Raw genomic sequence first — 13,462 nt, 5'->3', positions numbered from 1 at the left:
GAAAGGATAAGGTCAGATGGATCAATAGATTTGAGTTTGTAGCTGTTAAAGAAGACCTTTGTATTAACCACTTCCTGTGATGGTATATTACACAGGAAGTGAAGGAACCTCATCACCTATACACCTCAATGTCCCCATGGGAGAGAGGCCATCTTGACCAGGTAAGACCAAGCAAACCACATATTATAGTGTTATTTAGCATGCAATACTTGTTAGGGTATTTTATAGGACACATATCCCTTACTTACCTTTCATTTAAAGTTGTACAAGTAATATTTTTAATTATTTTAACCAAATACCAAATAGTCGGCAAATTTAATAATGCCAACATAATGGTGGGGTGAAAACAATCCTATATAAAGTTCTGAAATGTGGCGATTATTTTCATTTGATCTCTGCTGAATGACAGCAAGTTTTGCCCTTGAGGGGATACATTTACAGAGCTGAGTCTGATGCTTGTTGTTACTTGAGTGATGCTATTAATGATGTGATTTACTTTTGTTGGGTGAATTGAGTTGTTTCCATGATAACCCTAAAGCTGTTGTTTGGTTTTATTCTGTGGGATACAACTTTAAATGGTTTTATTGCCTGCAGAAGTTTAACATCTTGACACAGCTTTTCTCTCAACACATGTGGAAGTCAGAGTGCAGGTGGCAACACTGTAAACCTCTAAGTGGCTCTAGTACAGCGCAAAGTGCAGACAAACTTGGAGTGAATTGGCTCATTTGTCAAAGGGGGAACTCTGTGTCCACTGATGGCTCTGGCTGCCTCCAGCCACTACTAAATTGCATTCTTATCTTTCACTACGGCCCTGTTAATATCCACCCGCTGCAGTCAGTTGAAAGTGTTTTGGAACCAGCCCCATTTAATTAGTACATAAACCCAGTGCATTTTCAGGTGCAGGCCTCTTACAATACAGATTGTGAAGGGGTCTAGTTCGTATTGTCAGGGAAATAGACTCAAAGCTAAATACACAATGCAGAACGTGAGGGACAGAAGATAAGACAATTAGTTCCAACAGTTTAACAAGAGACTGATGAAATGCATTGTGTTAATTGCCTGTTGAGAGATTTCACCAGGAGTTGGAGATTTATCTTGTCTGGAGTGAACAACTGTTGCTGATTTAGATTTTGTTTTTTTTGGGGGGAGTAGTGCACCCCTCACGAGATCCTTATGAAATGATTGTGATGTGAAATAAGACTTTCATGTTGATATGCATTCTGATATGTTTTAATTTGCACCTGTTTTTCTGCTGATCGCTTGATACTTAATCCTCAATTTGTTAATGGTTTTGTGCACTACTACATCTTTCAGACCAATGCAGAAGAGACAAATACAGATACAAATGCCCTTGTCATAAAAATGTCCTTACAAACTGTAAAGCTAATACCTTAGATTGGGGTTGTTGAACTCTGGATTATATTCCAACCCATATGCTGGATACTTGATTGGTCTAATTACATGATTAACTGGATTCATTTTCACTTTTCTCAAGACTCCAGTTCTAAGGTTGTTATAATAATGTTTTAAATACATTTTTAAATATTCCTTTTGGCATAAAAAAACAGAGGATACTGTGGCCCCCAAGGAATAGTGTTTGACAGCCTTACATTTGATAGTTGATTAACTCAACAGCCAAACCAAAAGCCAGAAAACAATGGGGGTAATTTTTGTCCAGCAATGCAAAGAAACCTGCACCCCTCTAAGGGTGCCAAGTCATTTGCATGTCTTCCTTTGGGATGTCTGAGTCAAGGTCGATTAATGACACAGCCCAGATTTGAACCAGTGATCTCCAGTTTATAATAATCAATTTGACCACAAAGTTGAAGCCACCAGATGAGCCACTTAGACACCCTTGAAATCAATCATTTTACTACCTTCAGTTTCACTTGTAAAACAAACCCAACTCAAACTTCTTTTCTTCTACCAAAAGACGGGGAATGCAAAATCAGCTGTGCCTCTATAAAACCCATGACCTAAATTCCAGTGTTTATTCAAGTCCAACTTTCCCTTAAATTCTTTGAACATCTTCATATGTATTTAGGTTAGTTTAGGTAAGTATTATAAGCAGATGTAAAACATTGGAAGCCATCTCTGAGGAGAACAGGAGTGTATCAGATCTTAAGAACAAAGAAAGAAAGAAACAAAAAAAGGTTACTGGCCCACATTATCACATCTTTATCCTGTACAGCGCACAGAATGGCAGGCACGCACATTAGCAGCTGTCGGTTTCTCAGTGCCTGTGGTGTCATGTTAAGTCAATGGAATAATCCAGACCATGCTACGAATCCTCAGGGTTCGCCTCACCCATCGGAGGCATGTTTACTGTTAGTAAATAGTTGACTTGGAAAGTACAAAAAATTGTTTCTGACATCGAATATAGCACAATGCCTAATCTAGAAATCATGAATATATATACATTTTAAAATTGGCTCACTAACCTTGTTTTGGACACTTACTAAATATTTCAGTGATAATTCACTACTAAAAAGGTTTAAAATTCATATATTCATCATTCTAGATCAATCACATAGAATGTTTACAGTTTTAGTGAGCCTGAATCAGCATTTATCTCTTTAAAAACATATATATATATATATATATATATATATATATATATATATATATATATATATATATATATATATATATACTTAACATTATTAAGTTAATAACTGGCCCAATTATATTGTTTCAATTGAAGGATGAGAATATGGTCAACAGCAACTACATTAGCACGCACTTTGTAGGTGCATTCACAATCTGAGTTACTTAACTTTTATCTAAAGAAACCCACAGATGCTACAGGGTGAATTATGAATGAACAACTGCTGGAGGACACAGCACAAGCAGGTGAAGTGACTTTCTTGGGCTGTCACAGTGAGTTAATGGCAAAGCAATGGGTTTGGACTGGGATCCTTCTGGTAATAAGACCTTATCTATAACCACTGGACCACCCGACCTCATTTGGTCCCCCAGACTCTTTCATTTAAAATACACCTGGTACTGGGAACCAAGACTCATATTTATTATTACCCAATTTCTTAGCAGACACCGTTATCCAGGGTGACTTACAATTGTTACAAAGTATCACATTATTTGTATATGTACCCATTTATACAGTGTCTTTTCCCATTTACACAGCTGGGCATTTACTGGAGCAATCTAGGTAAAGTACTTTGCTCAAGGGTACATCAGCAGTGCCCCCACCTGGGGACTAAACCCACAACCCTCCACTCCAGAGTCCAGAGCCCTAACCACTACTGCCCACACTACTTAGATATATACCGATCAGTCATAACCTTATGACCACCTGCCTAATATTGTGTAGGTCCCCCTTTTGCCACCAAAACAGCCCTGACCCGTTGAGGCATGGACTCCACTAGACCTCTGAAGGTGTGCTGTGGTATCTGGCACCAAGATGTTACCGGCAGATCCTTTAAGTCCTGTAAGTTGCGAGGTGGGGCCTCCATGGATTGGACTTGTTTGTCCAGCACATCCCACAGATGCTCGACTGGATTGAGATCTGGGGAATTTGGATGCCCAGTCAACACCTTGAACTCGTGATTCTTCCATTGCTCCGTGGTCCAGTTCTGATGTTCACGTGTCCATTGTAGGCGCTTTCAGCAGTGGACAAGGGTCAGCATGGGCACCCTGACTGGTCTGCTGCTACGCAGCCCCATACACAACAAACTGCGATGCACTGTGTGTTCTGACACCTTTCTATCAGAACCAGCATTAATTTTTTCAGCAGTTTGAGCTACAGTAGCTCGTCTGTTGGATCTGACCACACGGGCCAGGCTTTGCTCCCCACGTGCATCAATGAGCCTTGGCCGCCCGCGACCCTGTCGCCAGTTCACCGCTTTTCCTTCCTTGGACCACTTTTGATAGGTACTGACCACTGCAGACCGGGAACACCCCACAAGAGCTGCAGTTTTGGAGATGCTCTGACCCAGTCGTCTAGCCATCACAATTTGGCCCTTGTCAAAGTCGCTCAGATCCTTACGCTTGCCCATTTTTCCTGCTTCTAACACATCAACTTTGAGGACAAAATGTTCACTTGCTGCCTAATATATCCCACCCACTGACAGGTGCCATGATAACAAGATTATCAGTGTTATTCACTTCACCTGTCAGTGGTCATAATGTTATGGCTGATCAGTGTATGTAAGAACATAAGAACATAAGAAAGTTTACAAACAAAAGGAGGTCATTTGACCAATCAAGCTTGTTTGGTGTTCAATAATAACTAAGTGATCCAAGGATACTATCCATGTGTGATAGACTTTAATATATGTTCAGTTAGACTTAACTGAAACCCATCTTATCAATATTGGCATCCGGTAGACCACTAGATTTGGTCCTGTACATGTGTTACTATTTACTATGTGTTTACTATGTACTATGGAGTTAGTCTCCATCAGCAGAGAGTGTTGCACATGGCACAGAGCATTGCAATGCAATGCATGACTAGCTGCTTCTGTAAATTGAATTTCTGTCAGCAAGGGATATACTGGCTGCTCACAACAAGCATTAAAATATGTCAACCATGTGTTCCTCTGTGAATCCAAAGTACACCTGTCTGCAATATCCTGCATCAGGACCAAAACCATGACGTATAAAGTTGATAAGCATCAGATTAAAGTTAATTAGGTTGTTCCTGTGCTTATTGTCCTGAGAATATAGAGGATATGACTCCAAAAGTTGAAAGAGAATGATTTATAACTAACCTTTTATTGCATATGCATTCTGAATGTGAAGCAAATCTGTATTTGTCATTGCACTGACAGGTTACAATGATGCCTGTTCGTGAGATGTTTTATGCAGGTTAAATGCCTGACAAAGTAAATTAATTAATTAAAAAAAAAAAAATGAAATAAATATTGGCTTTCGTGAGGCACACTTTATTATGTCTCCAGCCATGTCCAATATAGAGTAAGTATCAAAACCATGTGGCTAACTCATTAAAGTGAGGTCGTGAAAGTGGAAACAGCTGTTCTCAATCATGAGATGAGAAGGCTGTACAGCTGAACTATAGCATGTTTCCATGTCAAAACATCATACGAGGTACCTACTGTAGTGTTGTATTATAGGAGTAGCTCACACAGTCTGTATGACCCTGTGGTTTAACTGCTTTATTGAAGAATTATCTGTTCTGTGTTGAAGTCTATTTTCTGATATAGGCCTATTTCTTTTGTCATACTAACCTGAACCTAGACCAAATCAAAACTTAGCCCAACCAGTGAATGGAAAATTATAATGACAGCTTGGGGAGTCATACAGTATCGAGCTCTTGACATACATAAGGCAGTTCTGTGGTGCACTGAAATGAATACAAAATGTTTTATTGCAATGCATGTAACTGACTTTTCAATGTCAATTAATTGTATATATGTGAGAACTTTCTCTAAGTAGTTATCAGAGGAATTCATCCTAGAATTGATTGCCAAGAAACCATTGAGAATGTGCTTTAAAATGATTTGATCCCTGACTTGCTTGGAAATCTCCTGGGTCTTCATTTGCTTGAAATTTGTTACCTGACCAAGAAACCTCAGAGACGGGTGTTTTTAATCTGAAATCATGAGAACCGCTGTTATTGCACACACAGAGGCCATTCAACTAATTGTGTGGCTCATTAAGGTCATTTTGTGCACCTGAATTAATTTAGGTTTGCCACACCTAAGGGTTTGAATGCTTATGCAATCATGACCTTTCCATTCTTATTTGATATTCATTCTCTATTTACTTATTTCTCTTTGCTTTGAATGTGTGGCGTTAGTTGTGTATATAACACATATTAGTCCTGCTTCAACGTGTCATGTCCGCAAGCTTTACAGCAACAAATGTGAAAACTGTGAGAGGGTGAAATGGGTTAGTCTCCTCTCATTTTTGTCTTCACTGATGTTCCCCTATCCCAACTTTCATACAAATTTAAATCAGTTAAATTTGAAGAGGATAATCAGCATGTTGATGACATTCACTTGTAGTATTTTTCTCGAAGTCTACAGTGCTTCAGCAAAATTGCACTGAAAGCTAGTACATGTGCACTAGCACTACATTAACCCCTGGCCCCAGCAAATAAAGACAGCCTGTCAAACAAGACTAACGGCTCGTCTCGTTTGCTGAGTTTGTTAAAAGCCTGCTCGACTCTTGACTATTGACCACAGCACAATATTTGCAGAGGTATTGTTCTCCTTAGGACAGCTTGTAGATACTGTTAAGCTAAGTGAGATTTCTTCACCCCTGTGTAAACTCAGGCCGCTTCAGTTAAACACAACCTGATATTTGCTTTTTCGATAAATCAGTAGGGCTGTCAGAAAAGACCAACCTGCTGGGAGTTAGTTGTTTTGTGTCCATGCCCTGTCACATGACTGAAATGATTGTGTCCTCTGTTTGGCTGTAAGAAGCACCTATGGATTAAAGCACCAATTTGGATATCCTGTACCCAATTGTGTTTGAAAAAATGGCAACAGTCCAATTAAATTATAATACCTGTACAGTGTAGGAAAGAGTCATATTTTTTTTATATCGTAATTTTTTCTGTTTTGTATTTTAAAAGATTTAATACAGAATATGACCATTTATACATTAATTTCCTAACAGAAGAAGCAGCCAGGTTTAGGTTTTTCACACCAAGATGTTTTCTGAAAGTAGACTGACTTGCATTACTCCTCAAGAGGTTTGCCTTTAGTTTTACAAATATAAACACATGTCCCAACACTGAGGAAATCTGAAACCTGGTAGGAATTATCAACCAAGCAAAAATACTACACAGATACAGCTTTCCTTGACTTTCGGCTCTCTAGCTGGGGCTGGCATCGCTGCCCTTCTCCCGTGTCAGAAGGGGCAAGAATGTAGTGATTTGGTTTCTAGAGTGACAGAATAGCTGACAAGATACAGGGGGCCATGAAACTCCAGGCTAGCCAGATAACGTTACCAGATTTGGTGACTTCAGAGACGTAAACAAACTATAATGTAAACAATCTATACCTTCTAAGAATGTAGTGGTAACAGAAAAATCCCATAGTGTTCAGCTTGGTCAATGTAATTAAAAACAATCAAGCATCTATTCCCTGTACTTGGATACCACAGTATGTGTCATATTTGTAATCTCTATTTTTATAACCTCTACTACATGAGGGTAGAAAGAAAAGCTTATTTAATTAACTCCTATCTGATTAATTAATATTCCTTGTTAGAAAGCTTAAGCAATTAGTCAAATGGCAACACACTTTTCAATACTGGAGCCTAATGCTTGGTTAGAGTACTTCTGTGGCACTTCTTTGAATCAAACGGATGTTTAAGCACTTAGCATCCACAAGATGTATGAGCACAAAGTGAGTGGGAAAATGTACTCACCCTGAACTTGTAGACGGGGGTGAAGTGATCTCTGTCTGTGGCAAAACTACTGCGGCATAAAGATTTTTATTGTGATAAAAAAGCTTTGACCTACCCAGGAATCATACATTACAAACCTGCACCCTTTTGTATTTCAATTTGTCAGAAGCCACTTTCTACTACTTATAAATCAAAATGCGATGGAGTACAGGTTTATAATTTGCGCTTTGTGGGAAGGCCAAAGCTTTGATTTGTTCTAGGTCATAGAATAGACCCACCCGGTCATCCTTTGCTGTAAAACGCCTATACTATGTCATCAATGGCCTGATCTTTAGACACACCTCCACGCTGAAACAAGCAATTACACTTGGATATTACTGTGGATCTTGATGTGCAGAAGTAAGCTTCTAAGATTGCATCTGAACCATCCATATGGTTCTCCTACATTTCCAAATGTTCGGTGTGGTATATTAGATACATTTACATAGTTTGGAAGATTTCGTTGTTTAGGTGTTTTCCAAACTTTATTTTAAGTTTTAAATTTTAATAAGGAGCTCTTTGCGAAACACCATACCTATAAATATGGCCTACTTTGGCAGACTATTTACATGAGCAGCTCAGCTTTGATGCTCAGAATAAACCTATTAACAGTAGGCCGAGTCTTTCCGGACAAGATTTACTGGTCAGCCTCCTTCATGCCTCTGTTTAACAGCACTGCTCTTACACTTCCGAGCCCTGAACCCCCGTCACCACAACAGGCTATTTCGACGTCCCTGGAGATCCCCACTACAAAGTGTGTGTGCCCTCTTCAGAATGCACAGGGCTCAGTTTTGGGCCTGAATTTATTTTTGAGCAAGGAAAGGGCTAGCAAGGGTGCAGACTGTAAGCCCAAGAGTTATTTCTTGAACAAAGTGTTTTCCAAATACGCCACATGGTGCTATGATTGTGGAATCTGTGTGGATGCCTGCTCTGCCACGTCACAAGGCCGTGCTAATCTGTTTTTCCACTCTCACCCCGGATCAACAAGCTTTAAATAACCTGCCTTCCCACTCCTGTTTGCATGCCGCCGTTCCCATCAAAGGAATCCCCCCCACCCACAATAACTGCACCCCCACCAATTCTCGCCTTTAACAATCAGATGCATCCTCTGTAGCCATGCAGAGACTTCCATACAACATGTGATAATTGGGCACCCAAAGTTGAAATATGAAAAGCATGTTGCCTACAAAACCACAGCTTGCTAAAATGTCTGAGCATCTTTCAAATGAAGAAAAGTTATTACAGGAATGATCTTCATTTGCAATGGTTCCTGAAAAACCTAAAATTAAGTGAGAATTATTTGATGACTACCTATAAAACCACTTCTTCATCGAAGACAACGAAAAAAAGTATATCATACATTTCCACATAGCCTCCATGATTATGTATAAATACATAATCTAGTGTTTAGAGTTATGTCTTGGTTACATTGAAATATAGACAAATTGCAAGTCTATTGCAAAAGGACATTGTGTGGATAGAAGTGTTATTTTCTAAGAGACTGAAGTAAGAGATATGACAAAAATATCTGATTTTGTGATTAAGATGCTGTCAGAGTAGGAGAAAATTGCATTGTCTATGCAGGCATATTTGTAACCCCTTTGTAAAACTGTCTAGGCCTGATTTGTAGTTTAAGAAGCTCTAAACTGGAGCCCATTGGTGGCTGTGAGAGGGAGATGGAGGTGATAGTTTTCACACGCAGACCTGCCAGACGAGAGTTCTCACCCGCATCCCAGCGCGCACTGGGGTAGAAGATTTATTCTTATTCTATGATTAATATGATGCAGAGCTGGAAAAAAATGTAGATTCATTTGTGCAAATCAGAAGTCTTAATTAATCAATTGTGCACATGGTTTACTAAGCTGCAGTGTCTGGGGCTGTGTATTATTGTAGGTAGTACTTTTAGAAGTAGTACTAGCAGCAAATGCAGTCTTGGCAGTAGTAACATTATGCTAGAGAAGTCTCTTTTCTCAGCAGTACAGTGGCTCTCAAAAGTATTCACCCCGCTTGGACTTTTCCACATTTGATTGTGTTACAACATGAAATCAGAATGATTTAATCAGGAGTTTTTGTCACTGATCAACACAGAAAATATCCATAATGTCAAAGTGATAAATGGTGCATGGTGGCAGCATCATGCTATGGGGATGCTTCTCTGCGTCAGGGCCTGGAGGCAAAATGGATGCAGCAAAGTACAGAGAAATCCTGGAAGAAAACATGCTGAAGTCTGCAAGAGACCTGGGACTTGGGAGAAAATTAATCTTCCAGCAGGAGAATGACCCCAAACATACAGCCAAAGCCAAGTGGCTTAAAAACAAAAAGGTAAATTGCTGCCAAAGGTGCCTCTACTAAATATTGACTGAAGGGGGTGATTACTTATGCATTCTAGTATTTTCGGTTTTGTATTTGTAATTAATTTAGAACAATTTGCAGATTATATTTGTCACTTTGACATTATGGACATTTTCTGTGTTGATCAGTGGCAAAAACTCCTGATTAAATCCATTCTGATTTCATGTAAAAATAAGACATGGTCCATTTTCACCCTGAAGAGCCACAATGTCTTTTTTGTTTGCTTTTAATTAGTCCATTGAATCAATTAGCTGCTTAGCTGGACAACATATTTCTTAACTCGGCACAATCCTATTAGCATTTGTGCAATTTCAGTGGCATCTCTGTGTGAAAATCAGTGTAGATTGACAGGTCTAGGTTTGCTCCTGTTTGATAGATGAGGCTCCAGTCTATTGATCAAGCCTAGTCACCATGTGCTATGTTTCCAAATAGGAAAGCTGCTTCAATCAAACTAGGTGTGATTTGCTTTAACTTAATGATAACTATAAAATATGCAGGACTGTAGGATTAGATTAGACCATTTCAATGTATTTATTCCATACTCTAAGCCTTTCTCCTGTAGCATAACGTGATACAACACATGATTTTAAAATTATCGAAACATCAGTCAAATTAATAAAACAGTGCTATTGTATTATCATATATGCAAGTATAATATCGTCTATAATATAAATATGTATATATATTGAACTGTCCTGTTTTTGCACGCCAGCTGAGGTGACTCAAAATTAGTTTCACAATTCATTATGCATTGCAAAGGTGATGAAGATAATTTAAATCAGTGTACCTTAAAAGTAAAAGCTTATGATGAGTTGCATATAAAAACAGGGTTCAGCAATTGTATGTGATTTTTAATTGTTGTTAGCTACTTATATACTTGATACAAGATACAATTTGGAAATTGTCACCCTGAAATGTGCCATCCTTAGACTGCCAGTGTAGTGAATTCTAGGCCAGGTATTGGGGAAGCACATGGTTGAACGTGTTTCCCATTGTAAATCAAAGCAAGTGCAGGGAAAGCGCTGGAAATGACACCTCCAGTGTTATGCTTTCATGGGGTGTGGGGGGGGGTTGGGGTGTCCATCTGTCTCAGTCATTGCTGGACTGTCTGGATTTCGACTTTCTCTGGTTTGACGGGCAGGTGTGCTGGAGAGATCTGCAGTGTGGGTGGCTTGAGCCTTGGGAATATGCACTAATTACTAATTAGCTTTGGTTTTGGGTATCAGGCATACATTTCAGAAATACGTCTAATGAAATCACATCAGTGAAGCAAGTATTCTGACAAATTAAAATGAGCCTTGTTCATATATTATTCTCCCAGTAATACATCTAGATACTCCTCTACCAGGTTTATCAGTCGAAGAGAACTGAATATCAAAGCGGCCTAGACATAAAATAATACCAGACACAATATACACAACATAGTTGGTAGGCTGTGTGTCATATAGCATCAGATCCAGATATTTTGTGGAAGAATTACTTTTATACCACAAAAATGGAAGTCCTAATCAAAAAGTATGCATCTTCTAGGGTTCTCTATTTAATGAGTGTAGTGATCCTACAGAATACAGTTGACACAAAAACCTATAGATTCCATTTTGCATGAACAGAACCAAGAGCGAACTACTTAACTGCATATGATGATACAGGTGTTTTATAAAGTTAGCTGGCCTATTGCAAACAATGTACTGTAGAGTGTTGAAATAGGATTCCTCTACAGTACACAGATTTCACAATACAGTTGTCTGAGTTGACCATCTAATGTTTGAAGTGTCTTGTACAGAACGGCTGCTGCACCCAGAGCAACGCAACGCTGTTTGCAAGCCTCTCTGATTCAGAACTGTTTTACTATCTGGTGAGTGTGATTTATCGGACAGCTGCATGTGGACTTAAACTGGCTGATAGTGAGAATGTCTTGCATATCGCCCAGATTCTTTAGGGCAACACCCACCTGCCACTCTGCACTCAACATCGCAGGTCTCTCCAAGAATTAAACAACATTTTAGCACCCTGCTCCGGGAATTCCCCTTCTCAAATACAAATAACAATCTCTCTCTCTTTATCTTTGCAACAAACTCAGTTTATAGGATAGCCATGGTTGGGATATGTTGTATTGTCACAGTACCACAGAGGGGGGAAACAAAACAAGATTCTAGAAAAATAAGTGTTTCCTTATACTGTATCACCACAACTACACTAAAAATGAACTTATTGTAAACTATTACCTGTACCTACTTAATCTATATTTTGTAACTGTATACCTAAACTGTTCATCACAATGTTGGAAAACTTAAATGACACTGGATACTGTTGTAGGCTAAGTAATATTTACAGTGGAATTATTTGTGAAAAGTGTACAGCACCGAATGTTTTTCTTGTGGTGCTTTTTTGGTAGGATATTTAGAGGGGAACTGAACTGGGATGAGTGCAAATGATCCACAGTTCTTTACAAGGGAATTCTCTCATGTAAGCAAATCAAAATTACAATTGCCCAGCTTGTATCATACCACCCTCACCCCCAACACACACACACACACACACACACACACACACACACACACAGTTTTTCCATTTGTCTCATTCATTCATGTTTGTTGTAGCACAGGGGAATAACCAAATATTTGTTACATTTTGTAAACAGGCGCCGCACAAAGAGTAAAACGGATCTAAAGTTACATCACAAAAATACTCCAAATCCTTTCGCTATTAATAGCCATCACTCCATTAGATGGGGAATGCAGCTGGGCTAATGATGGTTAAAGCTTTAAAGGCAGGTAAGCAAGGAGTAAACACTGAAATTGAAGGGCACTACCAATGACAAAGCTTGTGTTGAGCAATACAGTATGTTGTCATTCCTTTATAGTGCAATTTCCACCTAATGTGACTGTAATAGTAAATCAATGGAGATATAGAAAAAGAGAGAAAGGTAAAACATACTGTATAATACTTTTTTAATGTATTTGTTCAAAGAGCTGCATAATGAAAACACAAAACATTGTATGCACTAACCTGAATATTCCTTGCAGTATGACTTTGTAAAGTTTGTGTAAAATATTATTTTTTAACTCCAAGAAAAACTAAATATTAATTAATGTAGAATAGAATCCAAAATGTGGTAACGGTAAAAGTGGTAACAGTAGAAATAAGAAATATATGAATGAGTGAATTAAATAGTTAAAAACAGGTCCACACACACAATTCTGAATTGTCTGCTCTTAGAAAATGTCTTCAGATATGATATTCATGTTGGATAAAGCCATCCAGGGCTTGTTTTGTAACCCATCACTTATGCTTCTGGCCCGTTTTATATTTCTCTATGCAGTTTATCTGACATCTCTGTTATCCCTGGTACCCTAAGGAATGCACAAAGAAAATGGTGCGGCACAGATGTAATCATAAAACAAAATTAAAATGAAAAGCTGCTCCAAGTCCCTGTTAAGCGCTGACTTGGCTAGACGTGCTGTGGTGGTGAGGTGCCTTTTATTTTTGGAGACTTTCTATGCACACTCTGGGAAGAATTGCATTAAAAAGTTCAAAATGGCAATTAACGGGTAATCTCGGCTGTTTGTGCTGTAATTCGAGGCAGAGGGCCAGCGAGTCCAGGGAGAGTTTATTACCAAAGTAGGTTTGCAGGGGGCAGGTGGCCGAGGCCGTCCTGTCGTGAAGGAGAACGGCCTCGACAGCTGGGCCTGTCAGACAATGACTTATTCTTTGACGACTGGAGCCGCGCACT

This window comes from Amia ocellicauda, chromosome 5 (assembly GCF_036373705.1).
Source record: "Amia ocellicauda isolate fAmiCal2 chromosome 5, fAmiCal2.hap1, whole genome shotgun sequence".
Lineage (NCBI taxonomy): Eukaryota > Metazoa > Chordata > Actinopteri > Amiiformes > Amiidae > Amia > Amia ocellicauda.
Note: the sequence above shows the minus strand (reverse complement) of the source record.